Source organism: Piliocolobus tephrosceles, chromosome 3, assembly GCF_002776525.5.
Source record: "Piliocolobus tephrosceles isolate RC106 chromosome 3, ASM277652v3, whole genome shotgun sequence".
NCBI classification, from domain to species: Eukaryota; Metazoa; Chordata; class Mammalia; order Primates; family Cercopithecidae; genus Piliocolobus; species Piliocolobus tephrosceles.
The window spans coordinates 103,582,960-103,602,725 of NC_045436.1; the positions used below are offsets into that span (position 1 = coordinate 103,582,960).

Below are 19,766 nucleotides of genomic sequence, written 5' to 3' on the forward strand. Positions count from 1 at the left end.
ACAATTGCACTCATGGAGATAGACAGTAGAATTACTGGTTACTAGAGGCTGGGGAGGGTTGGGGTCAGGCAAGTGGAGATGGTTAATGCGTCCAAAAATATAGTCTGATAGAATGAATAAGGTATATAGCATTTGATAAAACAAGAGGGTGACTATTGTCAATAATCAGTTAACTGTAAATTTTAAAATAACTAAAAGAGTATAATTCGATTGTAACACAAAGATGGCTAAATTCTTGAGGTGATGGATACGCCATTTACGCTGATGTAATAATTATTACACATTGTATACTTGCATCAAAATAACTCGTACCCTATAAATCTATATTTCTAATATGCACCCACAAAAATTAAAAGTTAGAAAAACAAAGTTCTTTGTCAGACCAGTGGGGAAGGAGTGCTAGGACAAAATAGGCTAGTCTGCTTTAAGAGGGATGGAACAGTGGGAGTCACATCTGACAAATCCAGCCCAAGGTCACGGGTCAGATTATAGAGCCAGAGGTTTTCAAAAGTGCTTTCCCTTCTGCCATGATACACATAATTGGTAGTATGCCTAATAATAATAACAATTTGTTATTTTGGTGGTGTAGGGAGTATGGTTGGTTGGCTGTGGTATGGTAATACTATTAACAAACATTTGCAGCATATTTTCTGTATGGCAGGTACCATGCTAAGTGCTTCATATGTAGCAGCTCATTTAATCCTCACAAGAATCCTTTGACATAGTTTTGACTTATGCTCACTTCCCAGAACTCTAGATGCACTTCTCTCCTTTTCCCTTGCAATGAAGAAAATGTCAGAGTGCACGTGAGTATTACAGGGATGATCTTGAGCCACTGCAATTTATAAAAAGTAAATCTTTCTCAAGCTAATATTTTAACTAATGACTTGTGAATTTATGTGACTTGTGACTAATGACTTGTGACTTGTAACCAATGACTGTGACTTGTAACTAATGACTAAGGCTGACACAAGAGTATGTTGACATTAGAGCTGAGCACTGCAGTATTACACTTTGCTATTCTTGTTTCCCAGACTCACCCCCTAATTCCAAATTAAATGTGATAGAAATGCGTGTTTCTGATAAAAGTGGAAAGCAGATGAGCATTGGTAGATATGTGATTACCAATCCCCCAACCCTGCAAAAAATCTGTTAAAAAGGCAAATCTAGTTGGGCACAGAGGCTCACGCCTGTAATCCCAGCACTTTGGGAGGCTGAGGCGGGTGGATCACCTGAGATCAAAAGTTCCAGAGCAGCCTGGCCAATGTGGTGAAGCCCCTTCTCTACTAAAAATACAATAATTAGCCAGACATGGTGGCACATGCCTGTAGTCCCAGATACTTGGGTGCCTGAGGCAGGAGAACTGCTTGAACCTGGGAGGCAGAGGTTGCAGTGAGCTGAAATTGTGCCATCGCACTCCAGCCTGGGCTACAAGAGTAAAACTCCATCTAAGAAAATAAAAAATAAAAAATAAAACCAGCAGATTTTACAGGTTAGTGCTGCATGGGAAAGGCATTATAAATACTTTTTGTCCAGCCTTTCATTTTGCAAATATGAAAACTAAGACTGATGGTTTTCATTTATATTTGACTACTCTTTATATTTTTTTCCTGTACATATTTTTAAAAATCATGACAAATTTCTTTTAAAAAGTTAAGATTCTTATGTTAAATTTTAAATAAACATATATTTCAGTCCACTTAAAAGTACAATAATAATTTTGATGAAAGTTTTAGGAAGTTTCCAGTAGTAAAATTAGTTTTACTATAAAGTATATTCTTTTGGAGGAAAACCATGGCAGACAAAACTTGCTCAATGAGTGTTTATTTAATTAGAAAAAGAAGGAAAGGGCTGGGCATGGTGGCTCACGCCTACAAACCCAGCATTTTGGGAGGTCGAGATGAGTAGATCACCTGAGGTCAGGAGTTCAAGACCAGCCTGGCCAACATAGTGAAACGCTGTCTCTACTAAAAATACAAAAATTAACTGGGCATGGTGGCGTGCACCTGTAGTTCCAGCTACTCGGGATGCTGGGGCAGGAGAATTGCTTGAACCCAGGAGGCAAATGTTGCAATAAGCCGAGATCTCACCACTGCACTGAGCCTGGGCAACAGAGCGAGACTCCATCTCAAAAAGTAAAATAAAATAAAATAAGAAAAAGAAGAAAGAAGAAAGGCAGAAAAAAAGGAAATGAAGGGAAGGAAAGAAGGAAGGAAGAAAGGGTGGGAGGGATGGAGGGAGGTAGGAGGAAGGAAGGAAGGAAGGAAGGAAGGAAGGAAGGAAGGAAGGAAGGAAGGAAGTTAGTTTTCTCATTCCAAACAAATTAAAATTTCATTTACATTAAACAATAATTTGCTAAACATTAGCATCTTTGTGTTACCAATTCACTGTCTTGTGATTACACATTAAGTGTTGCTTTAAGAACAATTTCCTTTTCTTCTAGAAGAGGGATAATCTGAATTAACATGAATGCACATCATAATAATTAGTCAAACAAACATGTGGATGGTATGAAAATCTGCAATGTGCTGCCATGGCTTTGAAAAATATCAGATCTAACTTCCAGAATTATAATTAAAAAGGAATTATTTTGTAAAATAAAAATCCATATTTTATTTTTAAACTTGAATCTATTTTGAAAGCATTCTTTAACATATAGGATTAGTATGTACTGCATATGTTTATCAAAGTATTTTGAATTAATGGTAGATGCTCCAGCCAAAGAGATCTCTCTAGCTATATCCCAAGAGGAATTATTAGTCTCAAAAGACAGGACCCAAAGGATAGCTTGATATTGGGAAGCAAAGGAAATGGAAAATATATCTCTGACCAGAGATTAGAAGATAACAACAGGAACCAGACTAATCATCTAGTAAGTTTTCAAGGCATGGTCCCAAAATGGTCACTACCATGATTACATGATAAAAAGAACTTATTTGAATATTAATTGTAACAAATAAAAATTCCTGTCCCTAGTCAAGTCGATCTACCATCTCCTACCCTCTGGCATGTTGTGTTTTTGTTTGTTTTTGTTTTGTATATGTATGTTAAAAGGCTAAAATAATGAATGAAATATGAATAAAATGTATATTTCAAGGACTATCAAAAGTTCAAGCTAAAAGAAACATTAGATGTCAATCCAATGCAATCTTCTATTGTTTTAAGATGTGAAAATGAGGATCCAGAGTCATTAACTGACCAGGCTTTAGGTGGCAGAGTTAGGACTAAAATCCACTGCTAGGACTCTGACATCGGCCAGATCACAATTCTGTTTGTTATCAGACATAATTCACCTACATGCAAATACCCACAGAAGCTTCACTTTGCAAAACTATAAGGAGGTAGTGAAGTTTACAGAATCTCTATTCATTATATGCCCACATCTCTGAGGTCCAATGCAATTTATTTTACAAAGTTGTCATCACCTACAAGTTTCACCTTGCAGGTGATTTACCTCTGAGAATATCATCTGATGGCCTTTAGAAAGGAGCCAACTTTTTATGCTTCTCCATTTCAAATCAGTTCAACATTAAATGAGAAACTTCATGGGTCAGAAAGAGTGGTTTAGTATTCAGTGTACAAAGTCTTCAACAATAACTGTCTTCATACTCCTTCCTATGCACGTTAGAAACTTGATATTGATAATAAAATATGAAAATTGTTGAAATCTTATAAATGAAATAAAAATTTATTTTAAGCTCTTAATTACTTATTTAAAATATCTCAGAAACAAAAGTAGAAGTCAATTAATGTATACTTCTCTGTAGTGAATTTCTTATCATCAATGCACTTTAAAGAATCAGATGCCCATGTCCAAAACGAATTTATGGTACTTCTTCAGTCAACAGACATTAACTGAGTGCATACTGTATGCAGACACTGCCCTATATGAAAGGGTCCCTGGGCTCAAGGGGTCACAATAAGATGGGAGAGTTAATAGTAATCTTACATGAAAAGTGCTATCAAACAGATATTTACAGGACTCTGAGAATTCATTAGAGAAAGACACTAATTTCCACCCCCATCCTTCAGTCTGGGCAGAGAATGAAGAAGGGAATCATGGAAGGGCAGAGAGGCATGAAACATGCTTTTATTTTCTCTTAAAACAACAAATGAAAACTATTACATTAAAAGGCAGCAAGAGGCACTTAGCAAGCACAAAACACCATCAATTAAAAAGCAACAGGAGGATTCTGTGAAGAATCTAATCATGGGCATGCATAGCATTTAGTGACTGGCTGATCAAGAAAAGCAACTCTGCCTCTTGGTGAGGCTGACAGTGTGTTCAAGATAAAGGCAGGGATGACTGAGAAATCCCTTGGTGATGAAGTTACCAGCACATAGGCCTGTTTTCCCTCTGCATGTTATCCTCTCAGCCCAGCATATCCTTCCTTCTTCTGTTTGCATGACAGTCTTCTTTCTTCTTTAGATCTAAATTTAAATGTGATCTTCCCTTCCTTTCTATCTAAATAGGCCCTACTATCATGACCACCACTGCACCAGTATTGTCTGTCTAGCTCTCTATTTTCCTCATAGTAGGTTACTTTCCTTACTTGTTAAATGGCTGTCTCCACCATTATAATCGAGCTTCACAAGAGCAGTGAAGAGCAGATCAAGCATACCTGGCATATATTACATACATAAATCTATTCATCTATTCATGAATAAATGCAGAAGGAAAGAAGGATGGGAGGAATGAAGAGCAAAGGAAGCCAAGAGTCCTATTCTATCAAGTCTGAGGGATTGATGGAACTGCACTTATTTCATTTATGAAAATACTGCATGATTAGATCACTATTTGTCAATTTGACTAATGTGTATACTTCTAAAGAAAAAAAAACTCACTGGCTGAAAAAGTCAAGTTAAATATTTTTATGGTAATAAATAACATATCAACATAAACCCCCCACCCACCCAAATTCACAGGCCTATTCTGAACAAACTAAAAAACTAATAAAATTTAAACATCATTACATGCTAAAATCAACATTCATGTGATCTGCTAGATGATGCTTTTTTTCTTTTAAAAGGATAACCACACACAACATTAAATAACTACTAATTATTACAGCACAGGGGCAATTTAAGCCACAACTTATCTGTACTGCAACTACTGGGGAACTTTTGTTCAGACAGTACTGTATGGTAACATCATCTGGTTCTCTCTTTATGAGAATGTAACATTTTTCTGTATTAATTTACCTCTATTCTGTTGGATCAATTAAGGAATACCATCCGGGGTCAATGTGATTAGAAAGACAGACTAAACATGACTATTAATAACACAAGGCACTGTTTGACTACATAACAGTAACATAGATACTTATGAAAATTTCTATGAGTACTTCTTAATATTCCAATAAAGAATTCGTCAATCTCCCATTTTGAGAAAAGAAAATACATATTGGATTGTGGCCTATTCCTTAGTTTTAGTGCTTATAGCAGAAGACCTAAATTTGAAACTCTGCTAAAAATATAAGCAATTTTAAGGTATTATGTGAATTAAGCAATTCTCAACTTTATTTTTATTTATTTTATTTTTTTTGAGAGGGAGTCTCGCTCCGTTGCCCAGGCTGGAGTACAGTGGCATAATCTCGGTTCACTGCAACATCCGCCTCCCAGGTTCAAGCGATTCTTGGGCCTTAGCCTCCTGAGTAGCTGGGACTACAGGCACGTGCCACCATGCCCAGCTAATTTTTGTATTTTTAGTACAGACAGGGTTTCACCGTATTGGCCAGGCTGGTCTCAAACTCCTGACCTTGTGATCCACCCGCCTCAGCCTCCCAAAGTGCTGGGATTACAGGCGTGAGCTGCCATGTCTGGCTCAATTCTCAATGGTAAGCCTAAGAATCCCTCTGTACAAATTATATTCTTCTCTGACCCTCAGCTTCCTTTTCTATCAAATGATAGCTGCAACATGGTAGATATTCAAGCTTCATTCTGTTTGAGATATAGGGATTGTCATAACATCAAAATAGTATTATGATTGAATATCTGAGTCTCTTGTTCAACCAATCACATGTCACCATGAAACTGTATTCACAGGTAGTAAAACAAGCTTCCAAACACTTTATTATTGATGCAGACTTTGGGCCAAAGCTGCTTTATAGATCTCTGGTAATTAAGTGTGAATAAAGATTCCTTTTCCCTATGTGTGGTGAGTGTATGTGGTCTTGAATACAGAATCTTACTTACTCTATTTCATCCCAAATCCCAAATCCAAGTCCGCATTCTTACCACTCCACTGGGATGTAATACCTCACCCCAGCAATTGGCTAAAAGGGTATGAGCAAGAACAAGAAAGAGAGAGGAAAAAAAGAAAGAGCGATAACAAGAGGCATCCACTTAACCTTCCCAGAGTGGGGCAAATACTCCTGCAATCAGTTTCTGAGAGAGAGAATGGAGAAAAATAGTTAAAATCAAGGGAGACGCTGATATACGAAAAAAGACTAGAAAATTAGAGGGATTCCAGGGGTCAGAAATTGTTGCTCCAATGAGGGATCTGGACCAAGTATTTTATACATGTGACCACTAACCAACTAGATGCAAAAGATAAAGAGATAATTGGCACTTTTCCCTTCTGGAGAGTAGTCCCTGGGGAACCAAAGGTAGGAAAAAGAGACTAATGTATCAGCACGCTCCAGACTGGACTTTTAATACATTACTGTAAGCTACCAGTAGAACAGTGACTAGTGAAAAAGCTCTGAGGCCTAACCTACCAAAGCAGACTTTCCTCTCCTTGGAGATGGAATAAGGGAAATGAAAGTGAGAATGAGCATCTTCCATCTACTCAATTCCATGAAATCGTAAAAATTATTTTATTCTTTGTCAGAAATGTCCAAAATCTATTCTTCAACATCATCACATCAGCAGATGTTCAAGTCCCATAGCCGTTCTGTTATAACCATTAAATGGAAATAGAGTTAAGAAGAGTACCTCTGCGACAGATTCCTCCAGGTTTCTCTCTAGGACTTAAAACACCAGAGGTGGATTCAACAGGAATCCACAAAAATGAGAGGCGAGTGGCAGAGGCAGGTTTGATAGCCACACTCTCCTCAGTTCTCTGTCCCATGCCCAAGAAGACAGTCCATGGCACATTTGCTGATTAGCCATTTCCATTTTATGTGCAATAATTTACTCACAATCATCAGCCACTGATCTGTATCACTTTTGTCTTGTGTCAAAAACAGAAGGAATACATTTGCTTTTCTTAACCAATCTTTTTCATTGTATGAGTTTGTAAAGGCAGGTAGAAACAAAACTCAGGTTTATATTGCATGGCATTGATGGATCAGAGGGGTGTAATGTGAAACAAATAAAAGTGGGAACCACCTGCAAATGCCTATAGAGCTAAAAGAGGTTATTTCATGTATTATTGCAAAAAAAAAAAAATGAGGATTAGATATAAGTAGATGAGTTTTAGCTCTACAATTCTTCTTGCATACACAATCGTTGAGTATACTTCCTAAACAGCCAAGCATGGTCTACAGAAGGCCAATATCCCTTCTCCTAGGACCTCTAAGCAAAGCTTAAGAGGTATTAACATAACTACTAGAACCCCCAGGATGCCTCTAAATTGTCATCATTTCAAAGAGGATAGGGTTCCTCAGCAGGGATATGACAAGCTGTATTCTTATTTATTAAAGTAGGTATGAAATTCCTTCTTTTTTCTCTCTAAAAAATAAATCTACTAAAAACACATTTTGCCACTAGTTTGGATCCTGCCCATATCTACAGAACATTTATGTTTTTCCTTCCTGGACTACTTCTTATACATATATTTTTCACTGTATGCCTGGTTTTGCCAATTGCTAGCCTTGGGATACAGATTTTTTTAACCCTTCTGAAGTTCAGGCTCTTGATCTATTAAAAAACATCTAATGAATAAAGTGCTGTGAGAATTAAAGTAATAATAATATAAATAGAGTACTGAACACATAGGACATAACAGTTCGTAATAAACATTTACCCTTTTTCATCTTCCTGGAAAGCCACAGTAGAGTGAAGGGTTACATATTAAAATGCATCTTTATTAAACCATCTTTAATTGTCACTCTAAGAAAATATTTGAAAATGAGGAATAGTTTGAGTTAGTTACACTCTAAAACAGGAAAATTTGTTGTTGTTTTAATTCTGAGCTCAGTAATACTGTTAATGCATTTTACATGAAAAAATCAGAACATGTCAAATTTTTAGACAGGCATCAAAACAAGAAAGGTACAAGAGTATTAATTGTGTGGAATGCCACATAATGTAAGTCCCCGGGGGAGCATTGTACAACTCTTGTTTCTCAATCTAGAATATTAAAGGAAACAACAGGTCAGAAACAAAAGTGTAGTTTCCAACCAGCCACATAAAATAGTCAGAGACATATACACTTGGAAAGATAACAAATAATGCTTCTTAAATTATTATTTCTAAGATAAAATCAAATTATATACTTTAAAAGAGCTTAGTGAAAATATGTTGAAACTTTTCAGTTTAGATCATTACCTGAGATCCATAAATGTTTTGCAGGTTTTTCTCCGTGAGTAATACTAAGATGTATAATTAGTAAGAGTTGAAAGATTGAAGTAGCTGACATTTAAATCAATCCCATTGTAAACTTTTTGATATTGACATAAAGAGTGTTACAGTCTCTGTAGGCATTCCTTTGTACCTATAATTCATTGAAAAATGAATTAATGATACAATTTCAAGCAGTAAACTACAGTCTAATGTCTTAAAAATCCAGTCAATTTTCTCATGAGTTTTGCATCTCATAATTTTGGATGTAACGGACTTCAAAGGGGGCACTCTGATTGTCCATATCTTTAAAATATTCTCAAGCAGTTTAAAGAGTCAAAAACAGAGACAACATTTTAAATAAACACTATATCAAAATTGCATGTAAAATGATGATTCTTTAAAGAGGCTTTTTTGAAAACACTATATATTTTAGATAAGCCATAGTGTCACTATTTGTGGTAATGACTAAAACTGGCTTCAAGATTTTTACTTCAATATTCAAAATTCAGGCTAAGATAGAAAACAGAATATTTACAAATCTTCTCGTAGGCTGAAAATGGAATTACTGCTTACTTTTCCGTAGGATACTCTACAGACAGACTGTCTCATTTCCAAAATATCTTTGGATATTGCAATGCAAATTTCATAGGCAAATTCAATGATTTGGGAAACAAAGTATTAGCTCATTGAACGAATTATGATAACTTAATTTTTAAAAAGCAGGAACGTTTGTGGGGCTACACAAAACTTCTAGAAACCTGGGATTGAATAGCAACTCTGAAGCCATCAGCTTCATCTCTTCATTTGATAGAGGAAGTACAGAAAGAAGGGACTAATACAAGGTAACATAACTCATTAATAGAAGAATAAAGTCCATAATCCAAAAGTACCTTTAGCTTATTTACCACCACATGCATTTTATATATGTATAAAACAAAAATTGACAGGTAGAAAATATCCTTTAAAATCTACAGAAAATGTAACTATTAAATATTGGCATTTAAAAATAAACTAGAAAAAGTTTCAAAATAGACAGAAATTTAGCACTGAAAAGCTGTCCAAAAGTTGTATTAGAATATTACTGCTAATGTTTTCTCCCTCCCCTGGAGAAGGTTATGAATGTTAAAAACAAAACAAAACAGTTAACTTAGAGCTACGTTGGTTTATTCAAATAATCAGTGCATCCTTCAAGGATGGCCAGTACTATGGCATTTACAATTCATATCTAATTCAGTGAGCTCTAATCCATAGATTCAATTCTTTACCTTAAATTTTCTCAAGATTGGTCACAAAGTACAACAAGTTTATCTGTGCTATTTTATTTCTAAATATGAGTGAAGAATTACATATTATTTATGCATCTGTAATCCCATATCTAGAAAAACATGCTTAAGTAGAAATTCAGGTTCACAAAGATGAGTTAAGGATTCTGCTAATAAATAGAATCGATTCTATTAATCTTTTGTAATCACCATGACACAAACATAAACAATAAGTCAGAAGAGAAATAATTTATCATAAGTTAAAATATATGTAATGCTTATTATGCTATATTTTAGTACTTTAATATTTTAAAATATTAAAATCATATTTGTGTATATGGCAAGGTACCTGGTTCATAAGCAGAATAGAATTTTATTTTAAGTTAATAATCATAAGAAGTCAGAAACAGGAAGGATTTTTACAATTGTGGAATAATTCATTGATGAGAAAATATTAGCTCCACTTATCTGGGAGAATAAAAAGTATGTACATTTGATTTATAAGAGGTAATTTCAAAAATATAAGAGTATAACATAGGTTTTTGTAATGAGATGTTAAATAGGAATTATTCTATTGTCTCTGACAGGTTTCTGGAATCTAAAAGCTGAAATGAAGAGGTACTAAGTGCCTTACTCCTCTACGAGACAACAGAACAGCAGAACAGAATCAAACCCAGTTAGATACGATCACTGTGGCCAGAACCACTATCTTTCCTCCCCTTCCTGCTACAGGCAAAACATCTGAAAGGAGAGTCCATAACCCCCTTGAGTCAAGGAAGATAAAACTCCAGCAGTCACTGGCAACTGGAGAGACTGGGAGTTCGTGCCTCAGTTTGTTACGTGCTGAGGCTGCTTTGCACTTATCCTTGAGTAATAGACAAAAGAATTGGAAAAAGTTTGTAGAGCAAAGAAAATTTGAGGACCATGTGGAGGGGCCTGCAACACTCTATTTGTCATGGCAAACATGTATGCATTTCCAGTGAGTTCATGTGAAATGAAAAGTGGGTCCCCAGGTGATGGGACTTCAGCAAGAAGCTGTGGGGTGTACTCCCAATTCTGAGAGCTAAAAGGTGAAGAAAAAGGACAAGATAAGTTCTTTTTGTCATATTTAACATCAGGCATCTGGGAAGTCGAGATGGTCATCAACAGCAACAAATTAGCCAGAAAGGCAGAAGCAACCAGTATGGACATGTAGTCCCCCAACATCAGTGGGCTGCTAACAAGACAGAGATTCGTTTGTCTTTGCTCACCAGTTCTCACCAGTTCTCAGTAACAGAGACTTCAAAGACAAAGAAAGATTATCCAGCCCACAGTTTCTCTGCCTCGGTCTCTGTCTCTGTCTCTGTCTGTCTGTCTGTCTGTCTCTCTCTCTGTCTCTCTCTCTCGCTTTCTCTCTCTCTCTCTCTTTCACACACACACACATAGACATACACACAGGGTGTGGAGGGACACAGATGAGATTTAAACCAAGTTTGAGGCTTGAGTTTTAAATTAGATTGAAATTGAATAAAAATCATCAGCACAGTTCCTCAAAAGGTTAAACATACAGTTACCATAGGTCCAGTCACTCCACTCCTAGGTGTATATTCAAGAGAAATGAAACCATATGGCTACACGAACACTTGTAACTGAATACTCAGAGCAGCATTATTTATAATAACTAAAAAGTGTAAACAACCCATATGTCCATCAACTGACAAATGGATTAAAAAATGTGTTATATTAATACAATGGAATAATTTTTCAACAAAACAAGAAATAAAGTATTGATAGCATGTTAAAACATGAATGAACCTGGAAAACATTATGCTAAAAGAAAAAAAGCCAAATTTCAGAAAGTGAGAACAATAATTTTTGTATCCTGGTTGCTTCCTTGTACATAAAAAGTGATTCAAACATTCTAAAATTGTAATTTCGTAGTTCATAACTGATAGTCACCAAATGAATGAACACATGGTGATAGCTCTAAAAAACGAGAAACAACTGGATTTAGGCAAGATAAAGCTAAAGAACAGAAGATACGAAAATTGAATAGCAAAAAAATGAAAAAATACCTGAAAGAGAGCAAGTAACAAATGACTATGAAATATTTAATATATCAAGGGCAAAAAAAATAGGTTTTTAAAACACATTGCTGTAAACACCAAAAATGTAAATATTCAAATTATATTTTTACTCATTCGTTTTTTTCCCCTAAAGTTTCTTCTCCTCTAGTTGGTATAATGGAAATTTTCCTGAGTTTGTGTTCATGAGATAGTCTGAATATGGACTACCTGGTTCTGTATATTGAACTGTATCACAAATACAAAAACCTTCAGTTAATAAGAGTGAATGTGAGAATAGAACTGAAGGGATTCAACTCTAGTAGTTGTCCCTTCAAATTGGTACTGAAAAACCAGAAAACCAGTGTTGCCTCTCTCTGGGGTAGCCGGTTTTGCCAACAGAATTGTTCAAGTCTCCTTGGCTGTCATCATAACCATTTTGATAAACTCTGAAGGAGCCCCAAAAAATAATTTAAACAAAGAGAAAAGGCATACTACAAAGGAGAGTATTGTTCTGAAATCTTTCCATGTAAGTTCAATGCTTGACAGCGTAGGTGACAAGTGAAAACAAGTTATTTTCTGCTCTGAAGTTAGCATGACCAATGAAAAGCACCTCCTTGTAAATCTTACATGGGCTGATCATCTCTTATTCCCTTCATTATACAATTAATAAAGTATATATTATAGATCTTAACTTCTAAACTGCTGTGTTAATATATCCTGATGGACAAAGATGGTAGAAATGATGATGACAGTAACATCAATAGCTTAATATTTATTAAATGCTTTATATATGGCCAGGTACTGTGTAAGCATTCTAGAAACATTATTTCATGTATTGTTAGCAACTATTCTGAGATAGGTATTTTATGATGTATATTTTACAGATGAGAATAATGAATTTTATGAACTTAGCCAAGCCCTATAGCTAGTAGTGAGTCTAGACTGAACCCAGGCAATCTGATTCCAGAAACTGCACAAAAAACAAGTGGACTCAACTGCTTCCCAGGAAAGTGCCTATACCAGACAAATCAATTCTGGAGAAAATTATGAGCATGAAAATGGTCTCACATCCCGTGATCCCTCTGCCCATCAATCTCTTTTTGTACAAGATATCCTCTGTGTTTTTCCATCTCAGGTGCCCTCTCCAGCAGCGACAGATTTTCTTAGCTCTTCCTCCTACAGTCAAAAGCGACATGAGGAGCAATTCCTGTAATTCCTATTTACATGCTAGTGGAATGATGGCAGGTCAAGTATTCATCTATGGCATAGTTGCTTTTCATAATTTTTCCAGGGATTATATAATAATATAAAATAGTCAATTACAGGAGTTGCAGGACTGTCATGGAAGGCCTTTTTGGATAGGGAGGCATTTTGGATCCCTTCACAGTGAACTGTACGTAGAATGAGTTCTATTTTAACTGTTTAGCTTTAAGTCTAATAAACCAAGAAAAATGGGCATATAAAGGTAGGGAAAATTTAAGATCTCAAGATAAAATCTAAGCTATTTACTACTGCTTCCTGGACTCTTAACAAACTTGCAACAAACTTGCCTCTGCTTTCTTCTCCAAATCTCTCTCTCTTCCTGTCCTTTTTCTTATGTATGGGAATACTTGACCATTATCGATTTCTAACAGTTTACCAAAGGACCATGGCCTACACCTTTTCTTTGCCATAAATACCACTCCAGCAGCTATGGATGCCATCCTTCAATTCTCAGGTTAAATTATCCCTTTGAGAAGTTCTCTCTGAAACTCGAAGTGGTGATAGGGGCTCCTCCTATGACTTCCAATGGTTTCCTATTTTATCTTTATTAAAATACTTATTACATTGTATAATAACCATAATTATGCCTAATAACCACTGGAATTTAACTCCTTCTTCACAAATGCCTGGTATTACTTTAGTCACTTATAGCAGAGAGTTCTCACCGTCACGCTCCTCTGCTCCCAGGATCAATCTAGGTTTCATGTCCAGCCTCCTTTGCAGTTAGATATGCTCATGTGACTCAGTGCTATCTAACTAACCAAATGTGAACAGAAGTGACAAGGGCCACTACCATGCCTGGTCCATCCGATCCTTTTAGGCAATACTCTATTTTATATCCCCATGGTGAATTTGGAAGCCAAAAGTTAAAATTGCAAAATCACTGGCAGCCTAGGTTTCTAAATAGTTGTTTGAAGCAAACTTTCCTTACTTACCTAGAATCATTTTGGACTTTCACCTGAGCTTCTTCTTTCTAAATCCTTATTTTGAGGGATCTATTTATATAAATATGTATTTTCCCTATTATATATTATAAATATATATATTTTATAAATATAAATATATATATATTTCCTAGAATCTAGAATAATACCTGTAGGTACATTAGAAATCTATAAATATGTGTTCAGTTAAATAAATCAAATGAATGAGTAGTATTAATATCTTAAACAATAAATTCTATGTTTCTCATACTAATTTATAAAAAATACTAATGTTGCTTTCATGCTTACCATGTACCAATGCTTTCCAAAATCAGATACATAAAATGTCTTATTTAATCCCCAAAATAATATTATGAGATATTTACTATCATAATCTCATTATACAGATTAGTAAATTGAAGCTTATACCAGCTAATTCATTTGCCCAATATATCCAAATTAGTAACTATATGAGCTAAGATTCAATTCCAATAATTTTACTCTGCACTCTATGTCTTTATTCTTTAAAAAGTTATCCCTATATTGCTGTGTAGAGGAAAGCAATAAAATTTTAAATAACAGTGGAATAAAATAATATTTTATATAAATAATATTTTCGCTTTATATAATAATTTCTAGGAAAGTGCTAAGAGTTCTTAAGAATTTATGATGACGCATAGTACCATCTTAGTGTCATTTTAAACACCAAAAGACTCAGATGCTACCCAGAAAGTTAGTTTTAGATTTAAGGATGATATCTAAGTTACAATGCTTCTAGTATTATTTTAAATACTTCATCGAGGCTTTGGCTTCATAAATGTTAACAGGACAGCAATTGCCTTAGAGATTTCTAGATTTCATTAACACACGAGTTTGATTAAATATATAAAATGAGAGCTTACTCTTAAATCAGCAATCAATCCTTGCACATTTAGAGGTCAACCCTCAGGTTATAATTCACTCTAAATCACTTTGTTCTCTAAGTTAAGAAAATCCATTGTGATCTAATACAGTGTCATCTTCATCATGTACAGAAAAAACCTTCCCCACATAATTGGATCAATATCTGTTGTAGAAAGTCTAGACCAGATTAATTGGGTTGTTGCCTGTTTGGATTTTAGTCATTTTATCAGGAGTTTCAGATTGGCTTCTGAAAATCGATGCCCTGCTGTGTCAAACTCTAGCACAAGCCTATGTCAGAGGCTTTCTCTAGTATGGCCAAGCTTGAGCCTTAGCTTTTATCTAAGTAATAATACGCTACATAATAGAAGTAAAATAGGCATTTTACTTCTATCTAATAGGCAAATAAAAAAGTCATTAGGAAAATTTATCACTGGATTCACTTAACAAAACCTGCACAATTTCGTTATTTTTAAGATAACTATAATCATACTTCATCTCTGACTCGGCTGCTCCCCCCATGTTATTGTATTGACAAGGCCATGGTCATTTGTCATGATTAATGAAACATGCAAGAACAGATATTGTCATGAATTCAGTTCAAATGTGTTTTAAGCCCTTTCTAATAGATATCCAAAGTCCTTGGGGGTGTGTGGTGTAGGGGGAAGATTCTTTTTTATAGATTCTTCTGTACAGTATGATTTTACAGTTTTTCCTCTGCATGTAAATACAATGAAATTTGTAAGATAAATTAAAATAGAAAACGTATTACTTAAAAAACTGGAAAAATTCAGCACTATAAAATGTTTATAGTAGTGGCCTGTGAGTGACAAGAATTACAGATGTATTAATGTACTTTCAAAAATGGTCTACATGCATCATCTTCCTGTTTGTTTTTATAGAAACAATCAAAATCAACTTTATTTTTAAAATATGCTCTGAATAAAATCTGCATAAGTGCAAATAATTATAGATAATGGATTCTGGAGACAGTTTTGAAATACAAAGTTGCTTTTTTCCTATCAAAAAATTACAGGATACTGAGGATGTTTAGTTTGATTTATATTAAATGTTAAATAGCTATATTATGAGATAAGTCTCTCATATATTGCCAGGTATTGTTGGCTAAGTGCTGGAAAGTCACTGTTTACAAATCAGGTGCTGTCTCCAGAGAGAGGATAGCCTTGAGGTACCTTTGCCTTTTACTCAAAAAGAAAATATAAGAAAAGTGGCAGTGAAACTTTCTAAGTTCTCAAATTTGTGCAGGTTGTTGAATATTTGGAAGGCAAAGTGCAACTTGAATAAGAACATGAAACATTCATAGTAAGTTCAAATATTTAAGTACATAATGCACTAAATCAGATATAGTGTGTTCTCATAACAATAAAAATTGAAGACAGAGATGTAAGGAAAATCTAATTGAGAAACTCTTATTTATTAACTTAAGTTTTCAGTGTATTAGGAAACAACTGTCATGATTCCTTTCTGAGATTAACATAGTTGTGTAGTTTGAGTATCACAGGTGCTCTGGAAATAGCTTCTCATTGCCTACTAAGGAATCCCTTTTCCATTGGGGTCCCCCGTTTCTTTCTAACTACATTCTTGCCGTATATTCACCCTTGCAATATGGAGCTATCTATAGATACCTATTTTCTTTCCTCCATGTCTTTCCTCTGCTCTGAATTCCTTTCCCTAATTTATCTACCTGCAAAACTCACATCGACCTTCAAAATCCCAGGTCAGGGTCACCTCTTGCCTTATGCAGCCTTTCCCAAGCCCTCTAGACAGTCCTCACTCACTCCTTGCTACTAATTGTACCCATGTATTCATAGCATTCAGCATTTTCAGGGCAGCCTGTTTTGATTATAGTTTTGCTTTCCCTCAACAGAAGAGCAGTTTTTCATAATAAGGATAATGATGGAGTTTGATTTGACACTTTTTATTGAGTAAAATAACTCAGTGAAAATTTACTGTAATAAATTGAGAACTTCAACCAAGGACAAGAAGGACATAAATTTCAAGGGTTTTTTGCTCTCATTTGAGAAGTGCCTTCTAAGAAAGTAAAAAAACAAAAAGCAAGTTAAGTTTATTGAATCTTTTCAGCTGGTTAGGAATGTTTAAAAGGATGAATTTTTGAAATTTTACTCATGATATTTTCTCCATATTATTGAAATAGCCCTCATCAAAATACATGAAGGCTAAGGGCATTCTTATGTTGGAAGCATTGAAGTGAAAAGAAGAAAACAAGAAATATCTCTGACTAAAAGCAAAGGTAAAGAAAAGTTGAAGACTAACGAGAAGGCAAGGACGAAGCAGAAGGAGCACTGCATCTAGGAGCAAGAAAGTGACTCCTAGTTCTTCATCTATCACTCATTAACAACGTTCTTTTGGCTGTTACACACAGATATACACACAACCATATACATTCAATCATAAACACACAACTATAGAATGACAGGTTTTAGGACAAATTTTTTTCCACTTTCAACATTTTTCAAGGTGCTCAATTATTCTCCATTTAGATGTTCTGATTCTTTAAAATATATTCTACAAAAATCACTGCAGGGCTTATTTAATGTGGCTTAAACTTTGTTGTTTTAAATAGTATGATTTTGATAGATGGAGTTGAAAACAGTCAGTATTACTCACAGTACCTTGGTCCTGGCCCTGCTGCTGCATGGCTCTAGATACATTCCATTGACTCATTAACTCATTTAAAAATATGCTATTAACAGTTACCGTGTGCCAGGCATCTACTCTTACTTGGTCTATTTTAAGGGAAGGAATTAGCCCATTCATAGAACAATATAGAATGCTTGCATATTACAAACATTTCCTCTGATATAGAAATTGTCAGTTCTTAATCTGAATTTATATGTGTGTGTTTAAACATCAGGGCAAAACATTAAAAAGTTCAATGTTAAAATTATCAGTGCTTGAATTGTATGAAAGTTAGTTAAAAAAGATAATTCAAAGTTATTTATCCCAAGGCTGGGCGCAGTGACTCACGCCTGTAATCCTAGCACTTTGGGAGGCTGAGGCGGGTAGATCATCTGAGGTCAGGAGTTCAAGACCAGCATGGCCAACATGGTGAAATCCCTGTCTCTACTAAAAATACAAAAAATTAGCCAGGTATGGTGGCGCACTCATGTAGTCCCAACTACTTGGGGGCCTGAGACAGGAGAATCACTTGAACCCAGGAGGTGGAGGTTGCAGTGAGCTGAGATCACACCACCATACACCAGGCTGAGCTACAGAGTGAGACTCCATCTCAAAAGAAAAAAGAAAAATAAAAAGAAAGAAAAGAAAGATAAAAGAATAAAGTTATTTGTCCTACACTTTAACTGCTTTATTAATCACAAATCTTTAACAAATAATACATAGAATGCAAAATTTAAAAACATTTTTTAGGGGGGATGGTGATGGTCTACATTTGGTTTGTAAAAGAATTAGTACTTTTTGGTCAATACAAGACTATTTTGTTAATTTTAGTTATAGTAAGTCCACAAATACTAATAATACTAGGAACATGCTAATATAAAAATACTATTTATCTTGGAAATACTATGAATTAAGTAATTTTCATTTTGAGTAGATTTTTATTTGAATTAATCTGGAGTTTTTACATTATAAAATTTATATTTCCAATTTTTAATCAATATAACCACTAGAGTGCCTGCTAGTCATGAAGATACAGTGGATCCAAGCCTGTGGTCCGTGTTTCTCAAATTTGAGAATGTGCAAATATCAGAGAATGTGCACATGAACTCTAGTTTGAGGAATTCTGCCCTAAATTGTTCAAAAAGGATATTATCATATTGCCTGGGATATGGCCCTCTATGTATTTTCTCACAGATAGTATTCACTGTGATCCTCCATAACGAAGTCCCCACATTGGACCCCTTAAATTCCGTCTTTTCACATTAACCTGATTCCTTTCTCTGAGTTTGGTAAAAATAATTTTATATTCAAGATAATACCTTAATCTGATTATTAGATAATTATAAAACAAGGTGCAATTAGAAAAGAACCATGGAGGGTAAGATAGGAGACAGAAGACTCCATTAATTGGCTTCTGATCTTTGAATGATTATATGATCTTGATTACATCACTTCATATCTCTAAGTCACAGTTTCCTCCTCTGCAAAAATAGTCCCCTCCCCACTGGTTTGCGATAACAAATAAAATAACAGATACGGAAAGTACTATAACTGTCATGATACCAATATGGGACCTTCTAAATTTACGTATAATGTCTTGGGCTAAAGCCATATGAACTCAGACTTGAGACAAATCATTAAAAGACTGTTTAACTTTGGGTAATCTTCATTACACATAAACCTTGGTGTTCATGCATAATTAGGGTTAATAATACCTACCTCATAGGATTATTTTATATATTTCATCAGATAATATATGTAAATTTTTTGGCTGATGTCCCGCCCTGGCAAATGCCTAAAAAGTAGTAGCAATTTCAAAAAAATGACCAAGGTTTGTAGCATGTATTTTTATTGCTATTTTTAGGGAATTCAATTAGAGGAATGAGAACATTGTGAAATTATAATGCCTTAGGAATGTAAAATACTAAAGCAGAGACCTGGTCCAAATTCCTAATTAAGTTTCTTAACTTTAACACAAGAGGAAATAGCCTCAAGAACATACTGTTAGGGTTGTTTATATAAAAGAATCTAAAATGTTTCTTCTCTCATGTATGTATCCTATAGATGTAGATGAAAAACACACAGAAGTGATGCCTCAGTTTGCACATCCGCTTATCAACTGATAAGCCATGATCAATCTGAGAAAACTGTTGCAACTGCAGAAATGCAGGTGAAGATGATTCTTCTCTCTCATTGCAGTCTTG

At 34.9% G+C, this 19,766-nt stretch overlaps 1 protein-coding gene across 4 annotated transcripts in view; it reads right to left on the reverse strand.

The window, feature by feature from the left end:
• ARHGAP24 (Rho GTPase activating protein 24) overlaps positions 1-19,766 on the reverse strand; it is a 514,735-nt gene that overhangs the window by 397,137 nt on the left and 97,832 nt on the right. The window contains exon 2 of one of the 4 annotated variants that reach the window (XM_023198118.2): positions 8,494-8,659. The exons of the other annotated variants lie outside the window; for them this stretch is intronic. The gene's annotated coding sequence lies outside the window, so the exon portion shown is untranslated. The remainder of the gene's footprint in view (positions 1-8,493; positions 8,660-19,766) is intronic. 4 annotated transcript variants of the gene reach the window in all.